This window comes from Pygoscelis adeliae, unplaced genomic scaffold (assembly GCF_000699105.1).
Source record: "Pygoscelis adeliae isolate BGI_AS28 unplaced genomic scaffold, ASM69910v1 Scaffold218, whole genome shotgun sequence".
Classification (NCBI taxonomy): domain Eukaryota; kingdom Metazoa; phylum Chordata; class Aves; order Sphenisciformes; family Spheniscidae; genus Pygoscelis; species Pygoscelis adeliae.
In genome coordinates this window covers 4,527,589-4,540,402 of record NW_008825433.1, presented here as the reverse complement: position 1 = coordinate 4,540,402, position 12,814 = coordinate 4,527,589, and positions in this window count along the sequence as shown.

The following is a 12,814-nucleotide window of genomic DNA, read 5'->3' as shown; positions in this document are numbered from 1 at the left end:
GGGCTGCATTACTCAGCTCCAGCGCTTCTCCTGGTGTGACAGGACTTTCCTCTTCGGCCTGCAGAGCAGTGAAGCGGTTCTGCAAGGGCACCTCAGACTTCGGGGGAAATCTCCTCCTTCTGCAGGTCCTTGCCTTTGCAACCGTCCATTCTTCTGCATTATTGGCCCCCCCGCTCCCTTCTGCGTGTGCCGGTGGGGAAGTTATTGGTTGTTTGGCTGTGGGCTGCGGGTCCACTGCAGACTGCGCTTGGAACCAGCTATCGAACTCCTCCTCTGCCTCCCTGATGTTATGCAGCCTTCTCACTGCCTCCTGCAGCTCAGCCACCTGCTGCAGGAGGTCCTCCACTTGGGCACCCCTTTTGCAGGCAGGTCTGCTGCCTGTCTGTACCCCAGGAGAGAGGTCTGGGCACTTCCTGCAGCCTGAGGTCTGCACTGCAGCCTCTCTCTTCAGCAAGAGCAGAGCTTGTTCAACAACTGCTCTCTGTGGAGCTTAAAATAATCTTCTGAGGGTAGGAAACTGCTCACCAGCTTCAAACCAACAGCTAAGTCTTGTGTAAAAAGAGCAGTCCAGGGTGCCATTGCTGGCATACTTTCTCTTTTGCAAGCAGCCGGCAGTTTGTTGTGTGGTGGGATACACTGGATATGTGTTTTGGCCAGTCTCCAGTTCAAAATGCGGTCCTTCTCCTTCCACTGTCTGTTGGGGTTGGGGCCAGCGTTGGGCAGAGGCTGAAATGTCTCCCAGAGCCAGTGGGGACTATTCACCAGTGCTAATGGGTAACCTAGAGGTTTAAGTGGGTTTGTCAAATCTTGACACTTTGCAACATGGCTGCTGCACATCCTTGGGTTTGCAGGTGGAGCCTGCAGGTCTTCCTAAGGAGTGCAAGCAAGGTGGCTTCAATGTGAGTGGCCTCGATGGCTGCTTCTCCTCAGCTTGGTGTTAGCTCAGGACTTTTTGTGCAACACTCAGAGGATGCTAAAGGCACCCTTGCTTGGAGACTGTAGGGAACCCTCCTGCATGATGCTGTCCAGCCACGCTGTGCTCACTGGGGCTGGCCGCAGCTCAGACACTGGGAAAGATACAGCGGGAAGGGAAAGGGTGCTCGTAGGCTGTAGGGGCTGCGTAACTCATTTCAAACCCTGAAGCAGTGTGACACAAATGAAAGGGAAAAACTGGGGTTCTCCAGAGACGCCTGTACAACACACACGAGTCTGACTCATCTCTGGCTGCCCAGAGGCCCTGCTGTCAGATGGAAAAGAGCTGCGCTGTGGCAGTTGCAGCAGCGGCTGCAACAGCAGCAGTGCCCTGTTCTCGTAATTCACTGCCATCTGCTTCTCCCAGCCAGAATCTATAGCTATTTTTCCCCCACAGATGGTTAAAAACATGCCCTGATTTTTGTCTTCCATGCAGTATTTTATTTTTGATAGTTCTGGACCGATCTCAGCTGCAGTTCACCAAGAGAATTGCAGAGTAGTCCCACCTTTCTCCAACTCCAGCTCCATGTATTAGCTATTTTCTTCCAACAGTTACTGATATGTGTGGATGTGGCCCCTCTCTCCCCCTGCCCCCCTTTTTCTTTATCTCTCTCTCTTCCCCCCACTGGACGTGTGTACTTATGTGAACCAGGGCAAGAAACAAAAAAGCTGATGCTTGGAACGGATTAGTTTGCATTACACAGCCGACAGATTTTCTTGGAGAAGGCTAGATACTCAGAATTCAGCACTTCCCCTTCATCAGTGACTGATTGTCTCTGTGTCTTGGGGCGATTAGAATTCTGCATTTTGAGTCACTCTTGTCAAGTCCAAAAGTAACAAAAATGCACCTGTGACATGAAATCAGGCCTAAGAAAACTTATCCTTTCCTTCCTTGGCTTCATAAATGTGCCTTTTTCATCTGCATGGCTGGCTACTTTATTTAAGACATACAGGGACTGTGGCCTTTTTCATCCCGAAGCACTTGATAAAGTACTTTAAAAAAGGTAAATAGAGTGTTTGCCCAGGCTGGACAAATGAACACATTAAATCCTGCACTCATGTGCCCAAGACTACAAACCTCCCATGAACTGCTACTGTCTTCCAACAACTCTGCTGACAATGTTTTTGTGTTCTTTCTGCCATACAAAATATTTTTAGATCACTATTAACCTCTCTGTGCTTATGTGGGTGGATGCATGTGCGTGTGTATATTATTACCCTTAGTATTAACAGTTGCAAAATGTACCTGCTTGATTCACTTTATAAACAGCAGAAATTACTGAACACCAATGAGCTCCGTGCTGAACACAGGACAGGCTGTGTACCTACGAAGAATGAGGAATCCCAGCTACGAGGAATTTGTAATCTTGCATTCATGTTGTTGCTTTTACAATGTAAGAATAAGGTTACAATCTGTTTTTCTTTTAAAGGCCCATTTCGGTTCCTCTACAATTTTGTCTTGTAAAATGTGTTTGGCTTGAAAAAGACCGGGGTGACTCTGAAAGCAAGGGAGAGTATTTGTGAAACGTCTGAGGGAGAGCTTATCAAATGATATTGGAGCAGTAGTTTATTAAAGATTTAACCCCTTTGACATTTTCCTTTTTGTTTACTGTTTGTTCACATCCCTCTAGCTCACAAATATACTGTTTATTGTCCTTCAGATTTTCCGTATCATTAATTCTGGCTGGAGGCTCCAGCAACAGCTGTATTTGAAGAAACTAGATTATTATTGAGAGAAATTATTAATGATTTTGTTGATGCCCTCTACCTTTCTTATTGATTTCACTGGAAATCATCAGCTTGATCATATACCCATGGAGCTCAAATGGGGAGGGGCATATCTGTGAATGTCACGATCCGCTGAAGTTAAGTGTGTGCACTAAGGGCACAGGAGAAGTCCTCTCCTGCTTGGGGTGAGTAAGCCACCCCCGTTCTCAACACCCCCCTTTCCAGCCTGGCACAGTGAGAATGCACCATGTGTACTGTCTACAGTTTACAGGGCAGAAGATTTTGTTTTATACAAGATAACCCAATTATCTGCATCCTTTAATTTAAGTGGGAGGCTACATTTGCAGCTATAAGATAATGATTCCAGGCTCAGCTTTGCAGATGCGAGTTTCTCTGCCTCATTACAGGCAGGGCTGGTTTCAAGCACGGGCAAAGCTGTTGGCTGCCAAAGGTGGGAGCCTGCCAGGGGCAACCAGCAGCCCGGTTTGCCTGGGCTGGAAGAGATGGGGATGGCTGTAGCTGCAGCCGGCACAAGCCGACTGTCCAGCCCTTCTCCCCGAGCTGTGCGGTATCAAGGGGGCAGAAAAGGAGAAACACACCCTGGGAGGGACCCACTCTGCTGCTGCCACACAGATGAATTTTGCCTGCCCAAGGGTGAAGAGAAAATCCTTGGGCGGCAAAATTAAATTTTGCCTACCCTGCTGATAAGCCTTGAGCCAACTCTGATTATGGAGGTATCTTCACCTCCTTCCATTTTGACTACAAAGAGAGACTTATTGAAAGGTTGATTTTGATCCCTGTTAAGAAAAAAATAAAGAAGGAGAAAGACAATAAAGTTCCTCTTGCTTCAAGATTTTAGATTTAAATCTCACTGACAATACCATATTTTCTGAAAGTGTTAAGTTACTTGAGGAGGAATATTTTGAATCTAAAGTAATTTACATTACCTCCATTTCAATATGTTTGCAGCATCTGCCACTTTTTTTGTGACCCTCTCTGAGTCCAACATAAACACATTATCCTGCAAAGTCTTAAATAAAGGTAGGTTAGACACTGCTTCTGCAAGAGGCAATTTACTAAATCAGGGATGATAAATGTAGAACTGTGGTCTGAAAATGAAATGTGATTCTCCACCAAGACAAAAAAGGGGGAAAAAAAAGTGCTAATATGAGAAATTTATATCGGTAATTTCTTGATCGGCCAATGCTCATTTTCCAGAGGGACAGGCATCTCTTGGTTCCTGTAAAATACTCTTTCTCAGGCATCTTCCATCAAAATGTTTGCTGTTTTCGGGGGCTCAGAGGTACTTTTTCCAGACATGGTGAATGAAGAAGAGTATTTAACACAAGGCACCTCACATGGGATGTTTGGAGCAGGGATGAGCTCACCCCTGTCAGCTGAGGTGGTCAAACTCCATGTTATCCCCAAGACCAGGTATGCCCAGGGCAGCTGGACCGGCTCCTCAAGCAGAGGGAGGTGCATTTCACCCTCTTCCTCCCTCACCTTCCTATCAGCCCCTCCAACCACTCCGGCTCCCTGCAAGGGCAGGACCGTAAGGGAAGTCCAGTGTCTGGTGGGGTGTGAAGCAAGTGAGGGGGTGCCAAAAGGTGGGATGGAGCAAGATAAGGGCTGACTGGGCAGAAAGAAGGGTCAGAGCTGCTGGGGCCCTGGGGACCCTGCCTAGCTTCCCTGCGCTGGGGCCTCCCCCTGCACTGCCCATGGCCCAGGACCCCATTTCAGCCCAGTCCGGGGCCATCAGTCCCTGCCCCAGCGACGCTGCAGCAGTGCCGGCTTACATCCTGGCTTTCGCCAAGTTTCAGTTGTCCACTTGCCCCCACCATCTGTCCAGCAGTCCTTGCTTCTCTTCCCGTGGTTCAAACTGCCCCAGTGTCCCTCTTTCATCCCTCCCCCAGGCCATTTCCCACCCCCTCCTTTCTCTGCCCGCCCCCATTAATTCCTGACTCGGTCCTGCCCTGGCTTCCCACAGCCTTCTCCCTCTCTCCTGGATCTTGCTGGTTCCCCCAGTCCTTCCTGAAGCTAGGTGGAGATGTGGCTCCTGTCTCCCTCAGTCCTGATGCCAGAGACGGGGAAAAATCAGAGGGGGAAAATCAGAGGCATTTATTCCTCAGTGCCAGCATCATATGCCATGAAACCTTCCAGCAAGACAGATATTGTGGTTTACCTGCAAATCTGAGGGCTACTGAACAGCTGTAAATCTGATCCCAAATGAGTATTGTTCCTTAAGAATACCGGCTTGTGCATCCTGATGGAAAATGTCACTGCTCTGTGTGAAATATAAATGAATGGTTTATTACTCGCTTCTCAGAAATCAGGACTGGAGGTTGTTCCTCACAATGCGCTCTGATTAGAACAGGTCAGACCAGCAGCGTTTCCTTCTGTCTCCGTAATCTATGAATGATTTTGTCCATATAAAAATTACGCTATTTTCCACTAATTTTCCTGCTTGACTTTGCTAATAGGGAAGTCTGCTGCTGTTACTTAAAATCCTCATCTGGTTTTCCTGGGGAAGTTTGGATGCAGGGGTTGGCTTAGCAAGGAGAATCACTTCACCCTTCACCAGAGCGCAGCCACCTGGGGAGCTGCATGGAGAAACTTCTTTGAAAACCAACAGGGTGAGTGTGCAATGCTCAAGACATGAGGGGACGTGCATGAAAATACTGCAGCACCTGGTGAGCCCCTAGAGGGAGGCTGCAATAGCGGGCATTTTGTTTTCAAGCTTTAAAAAAGTGCCATCTATACAATAGGTAAACTAAACACTATCTTGACTCCAGTGGCCCTGTATTTGGCTTGACACTCTATGTTACACTCCTCCCCCTCTGTGAGGTACTGAGCAATGGTGTGTCGTAGAGCTGGTTGCTCCCAACATCTTCACAGCTCAGTGTGAGGGCACCCGTCCGGCACATGTGCCCAGCACGTCACTCTGGAAGCGGTAATAGCCACGGCCATCAGAGGCTCTGGCTCTAATATCAGGCTAGCATGATTAGCCCTTTCTCTCTTTCTTCTGAGGACTAGATGTAACTGAGAAATCAAACTTCAACCTCTGCCAGCCTATAAAGGGTGGAGGAGGTGGAGGTTGCCAGCAGGTTGTTTGATCTGTCGTTTCTTCTCTGGTCTTAAAGACAGGGAGAGGAGAAATGTCTTTGCTCCACATTCCCGCTAACTTTCTTGGCATGATGAGCTAGCCAGCTAATAAGCAAGTAATTATACATCGAAATACACAGTTCAGTTGCAATGCTGTCTGTCTGCAGCTGCACTGCACTGAGAAATGAGGGAAGAAAATACTCTGTTCCAGCTCTGCTCATGTCTCTGCCTCGCTGTCTGAATTTGGGTGAGTCACACCTCGACTTTGTGTTTCATCCCCCCCCGCCTCACACAGGGGAGCGCTCCTTCATACTCACTTTTGATCAGGGGTGCAATTCATGACTGAGACGGCTATGCCAGCAAAACCCGTCTGTGTGAGTGCGGATTCATTTGTTGCTTTGCTTGGGAGCAGTGGGGAGATGTGTGATCCTGGCAGGAACAGCTCTGCTGGTAAACCGTGCCTCTCCACCAGCAGTGCTTCAGAGCTGCACAGCGCTCGCACACCTGTATCATGTCCCCAGACAGCCGCAGCCCCAGCTTTTCTAAAGTGATTAGAGCAGCTCATATGAAAAACAAGTTAGTAAATGTGGTTGGTGTTTCTATAATTTCCTCCCAATAGGGTTTTTCTGTTAATTTCTTGTATGTACCATCTCATGTTACTTGGTTTTACAGTAATGGCTCTTCTAACTCTGGTTTGCCAGAGAATTGTGTTATAAATAGTCATGGTAAATTGAAACGCAGTCTTTCACCATAGGTTTTCTAAAATGGATCAAGTTATAGAGGAAAGACAAGGATATCACTGTGCCTTAAGGATGTGAGGATATTTAAGCACAGAGGCAACATGGAATTGTGGTTCAGACCCACCCCAAAGGTAAGGAGGGAGCAGCAACCCTTGTGGGGGGTGGGGGGGTGGTGTTTTAAAGCATCTTTCAGCAGGCACGGTTCCAAATGTTTTCTCGTCTCTGCACATTTCTTTTGCAACTTCTGGATTTGTGCAAAGAATTGCTTAAGATATTTTGACTTGAACTGGTGGATTGTTAAAAATGTAGCTGTAGTGTGTCACTGGACAGGAGGGGAAAGGATATGTGTGTGTGTGTACATACAGGTTCACACAAAGACAAAAATCACTGGATTCTTGAGTCAAGAGTGCTCCAGCAGTGGTCAACACCACCTGAAAATGACGAGGCAGCAGTAACTTGTAAGGGTACCTCATAGACTGTATGTGGCATCCAACAAGGAAACTATTTCTGCGCAAGTTAACCGTAGAGGCTTCATTCTCAAATTCACTTAGAGGAGCCAAGCCTTATGGGCTAGTTTTGCACCATGGGCTAGATTTAGGTCACAAGAAGACAGTGGCTTTTGGATTAAGTCAGAGGGGACAACTACCCTTTTTTTTTGTGTTCCACATTTCTCTTGACACTTGGACTTCAGGCATCCAAGTTTCCTTAAAGTCATACAGGGTCAAAACACTGAGCTGAAATAGTGTATATACAAGCGGTATCTGTGCAGAGACTGCTGGAGAATGTATATGAGGGCTGAGAGACCCAGACTCTCCGAGCTCAGAGAGTCCTCCCTCACGGGGGTAAGATTTGCAGCACTCTATCCCTTCAGCCCTCACCATCTTACAGATCCAAAGCAGGGAAATTCAGTGGCACTGAGACATGCGTTGCTGAGTGAGGCAGCTCCTCGCCTTCTCTCCTTAAGCCTGGAAACCCTCTGATGTATTCACCTGCCACCCTGGGCTATAGGTACGAGCAGAGCAAGGTGTGACAGTGAAACAGGCCATGAAAGTTATTTTGAATTAAAACCTGAGTGTCCGCGTCCAGCCTTGAGTACCTCTGGAGGAGATAGGTGCACTGGGGCCACTACATTTCCAACAGGAGCTCTGGCCCCAGGATTTCCAAAACCCAGGGAGAAGCTGTGCTTATTTATAGTTCTCCTGGAAGGAATCTGGGCAGAGGGAAGATGGGTCAGGCCAGGAGAGTGAATTTGTGGTAGTGAAGGGAAATAGCGATCAGTTGGAGAGCTGCCAAAAAGAGAGCAGGAGGAAGCCTCCACTGGGAACAGGGCTGACTCAGATATGTCCAGCCAAAACAGCAGGCGATGCCCAGGTGAGCTGGGGCCTGCATGCCTATTCTCCTGCATTGAATGAAGCCCATACCAGTAAAGGTCTGACTGCCCAAGCTGTTTGGACGGTGGCAGTGCACATAAGCTACTGACAGCTTTGGATTTCAATTTTTTTTTGTTGTCATGTTGCAGTGAGAGGGTGGTGGAGAGCTGCACCACTGACTGACGACGTATGGTTCCCCAGAAAGCAATGGGGCTGCTTCAGGCATTGAATTGCATGCTCTTGTCTGCAGTCTGTCTGGCACTGTTGAATCTTTCTGTAACCACCTCTCCCAGTTCTTGTGGTCCGGGATCAGTAGTGAGGGGAAATTCTCGTGGAAAAATAGTTTTCTCTGCAGCCTCCTTTTTACATCCAAAACACAGATGCTTACCTTCCTGAAGTGAGGGTGGCTCTGTCTGGGGACAAACAGGGACTGAGGAACTTCTTGTGTGTAATTTTAAGTCAATGTATTGATGATAGATCAGCTTCCCAAAAAAGAGTGTGGCCACTGGGCAACTGAAGTGAGGAGGTACTAGCTGGGGTGTTTTCTCACCAACTAGTGGTCTCAGGGCATGTGAGCCCACAGTCTCACCTGAGCACTCCCACAAAAGTGACTCTGCAGGATGGCCTCCTCATCGTGTCAGGCTATGGGAGACATAATGTGCTGTCTGTGGCCAAAGGCTGTCTCCACCAAGGTCTAAACAGCAAGGTCCCATCTGAGAATTGTCCTATGTAGATTTTACTTTGACTCATATCAATCAATCATCCCCATGCTGTGAGTTGTGTTTAAAACCTCTGAAGGGAAATTCAAGGAGCACAGTCTCCTGGGAGTGCTGACAACTGGTTCAAACACAACCCTCTGGCTGAAGGCATCTGCTTCAAGAGTAGCTCCTTTATCCTCCTTACCCTCCCCAGCACCTCCACCTCCACTGCAGGGCAGAGATCATACATTTTAGGTCATCTGCCTGGCCCTGACAAGATCCGCAGTCGATGTACCCTTTGCTGGCAGTGGCAGAGAGCATAAACAGGGGAGGATCATGCCCAAACCCTTTGTATCTGCTCTTTGTGAAAAAGCATCCCTCTCCACTGCACTCTGGGAGACGTGTGCTAGGAGAGGGGGGCTGAGGCAATGAAAGGAAGTGGAAGAAAGGGAGAACAAGTTCCTTTGACCAGCACCAGCTTGACATTTTTTCAACTCACTTTTCACACATGAAAGGGAGAGTGGGAAACAAGAAGAAAGCATGAATGCAGGAGGAGAAGGAGACAGAGAGGAAAAAAAGATCAAAGAAAGGGTGAAACAGGAAAAAGATGCTCCCAGTGATGCTGAGACATTTGCCTGCACCCCTATACCAGCCCCAATCTGTCCTAAAGCACAAGAGCAAAAAACCAGCAGGATCTCTGGCAAGCTAGAGATATAGGCTAAAAAGCATAGAGATTGGTAGAAAATGTCGAGTTAAAAGCCTGTGGGTTTAGTGCACAAGAAGTGGGATGGGAGGCAGGGTGTGGGGGTGTGTTTCAGCATTTGAGCTGAGGAAAGAAGAGTGGCCACACATTGAGATCACAGGGGCAAGGGATTACAATGGCTTTCACATAAGCCTTAACCAGGAAACAGAAGTTTGTCAAAGTATAATTGGGTAAAGGCAGGAATAGCAAAATCCAATACAATAGCAACCAGCTGCCAGAAATCCCAGCATGGCCCTTGGACTGGCTGCATCAGGGAAGTGCAGGGAGGAAGGGTGGTAAAGCTCAGGCAGGATGAATACCTTGGGTGAGGAATAGAGATGGACTCCCTCTTCATCACTCCTTTCAGTACCAAACACTTTCTGTGATGAGGAGAGCTAATCAAAAAAGCAGAGAATACACAAGAGGCTCAGAGGTACTACTAGTGCTGTAAAATGCATCTGGGAAGAAAGCGAACACAGCATAGGTGTATTCCCTGGGGTGGAGATGAGGAGAACTGAGGACAGCAAAGCAGAGCCCTTGGGATATATAGCCCTATCTTGGCATTCTTCATACTGGAAGCAGGAGATACCCAGGAGGATCCGGGGCAGGACCAGCACCAGCCTAGTGTTAAGGATGGTGGGAAGCACTGTTCCAGGCTAGGGGGATTTTTTTCCCCAAAGAGATGCCGATTCCAGCACCTCAGAATGACAAACTAGCATTTTTTTAATATTTTCTTTTTACAGTTTTCCTATGAAGACCAATTAAACAGAAAGAAAACAGACAGTGGACAGTTTGACTGCATCCTGTCATTGTAGCTTAGCCCTGCTTTCCCATCTTCCAGTAGTTCGTGCTTTGCAGAGTACTTGGTGCTGTTGCCCATAGTTTGCTTATAGCAGTCCGACAGGGCTCCCCCTCCCCACACACACTGGCTTTCCCCTGCCTGTCCCAGTTCCCCCTCTTTGGCTCTCTTGCTGCCCTATCTCGCTGCCTCAGGTCAGACCCTTGCCCCTGTGCCACGCTGTTGCAGAGCCTGCCCCAGCTCAGCCCGGCACAGCAGCATCGCAGGAGCAACCCTGCGTGCTCAGCTCCTCGATGCAGACCTGTGCTGCAGTTAGAATTCCCTTGTTTTCCCATCTCCCCGCTAACATCTCTGCTGCAGCACTGGAGAGTCCTCTGGCTTTCCCCTTCTCAACTCCCACCTCTCTTGCAGCATTTAGAGTCACCCTGGCTTTGCCCATTGCCTTTAAGGTGCCCTGTTGTGTTCCTTTTCCCTTCTTACTTTCTATTTCTACTCCCTTTTAGTAAGCTGTAGCAAGGGAAAATGCTGCAGCAAAGCTTCCAGCTGGGCTGTACTCACTTCCATATGTGTGTAGGGAGGGAGTGGAGAAAGAGATCAAACTTCAGGGATCCTGGAGACATTCTTGGACGTGGTGCTGAGAAGAAAATAAGCAGGAAAGAGGTGACAGAAATGTCAGGCCACAAGCTCAAGAGATCACTGGGGCCCACAGATAGCGGCATCATCCCAGAAAAGAAATCAATGACGGACTGCACGAGACTATAGCATGAAAACATTGACACAAAGAGAATGAATGTTCTTGCAACTGGACCTTGGCCTCACACAGTTCTTCAATCGTCTCTTGCCTGATGACATTGTGCTATATACAATTTGCTCTCTTTGAACACATCTGTCCCAGAGACTGTCTTCCTCTTAAGGTAGCTGTGAAATATAGGTGATGTAGAATGTATAAATATTTCAAAGAGATGGGACTCATTTGACAAGTAGGGTCTTGAGAAGGGACCAGAGACACTGACTCCCAGCCAGAAAGACGGGACAAATATGTTCTGCGGAAATAGCCTGGGGGAAGGAAAGACATCCCTCATCTTTGCTTTTTGACAAGTAGAATCACTACAGGGTATGGTTTCCTTATGACAAGTAGATTGCTTAGCAAGTGTGCGTGGGAGTGCTGGCTTGCTGTCGCCCACTGGAAACACCATAGTTATGAACGTTATGATTTATTAGGCCTCAACCAATAATTATTAATTATCTTATTTAGCAAATGCGGTTATGTACTTGGGTTTTGGCAATATTTTTTCCCCTCAGAATATCCATGGACAGATGATAGCTCTTTCTAATTATTTATTATCCAATTATTTTTCCCTTTAATTCAATGGACTGCTCACAAACAGTCTCACTTTATGGTTTTTTACTCTTCCCTAACTGGATGAGGTTAAACCGCGACAATAAGTTCAAAGGTACTTTTGGTACAAATACTTTTATTTGCTAAGAGAAAGGTGGGTTATTTCACATACTTTGGCCATTTACTTTGAAATTCATTTTCCATGAGCATTTGTGCCAGTGAAACTTGAGTATGTGCATTGAATGTTAACACAAAAAGGGGTGTGAAGCATGCACTTTTGGGATTTATTTTTTTTTTATACTCATTATCCAGATATGTAACTCATACTCGTTCAAATTCTGAGGCACTATTCCACAATCTAATGAGAATCTCTAAAGAAAAAAAATAATGGAAAGGCTACAAAATGCCTTATAAATATCCTTCTCTCAAAATTATGAGTAGAAAAAAACAAGACTCGTGTCTCCATGGTTTTTTTATCACCATGAAGTTTCCTGGATGCGCAAACATCTCTTCGTCTCGTTTCCTTGTGTTGCTTTCAGCCTGCTTCATGCAGATGCAGACAATTTTACTTTGTCTCATCATCGTCAGCTCCTGCTTCTCCCCATGCCCTGGCAAAGGGGCTGCTCCGCCTGTCCTCCTAGTGCTGGCTGCCTCCTTCTACCTATGTGCCCTTTATTAATGTTGCCACCACCCACTGCAGGAAGGATTAAATCCTTCTCAGAGAAAGGTTTATTGTATTAAAAAATATACTTGCTCACATCAGGTGCTTTCATAAGTGCCCCACTCCATGCCGTCATCTTTGGAAAGGACATCTCAGAGTGCGAAGCCCGCAGTTTCTTGGCAAATGTTCCCTTAGCTCGGTTGGGGCGGAGGGGACGCGGTGTCGCTAAGGGACGGGGCGCATCAGCCCGCCACCGGGGCCAGCGCCGGGAGAGCGGCGTGCCGGAGCCCGCCTGCTCCCGGGGAGCGGTACGCCCCGCTAAGAGGGGTTTCCACGGCGCTGGCTCCGCTTTACGATCTGGGCTCATTGCCACGATCCCGGGCCAGGCACGCGTGGGCTCGCCGGCTCCAGAGCCCCGCGGGGCGAGCGGGTCTGGGCTCCCCCGAAGCAGCGTTTTATCCCCCTAGCAAAGCAGCTGGAGATAGGGATGGCAAAGCAAGGCTCCGCACCGGCGTTCCCGGGGCGCTGGCGCGGCCCCCCGGTGCCGGTGATGATGCCCCGGGGCGGTCGCGCAGCATCTCCTTCCTCCTCCCGGCCGGAGGTCTCGCCCCGGGCTCTGCGCGGGGGGAACCGCACAGCTCCCCCGCTCCGGCTCTTATGTAT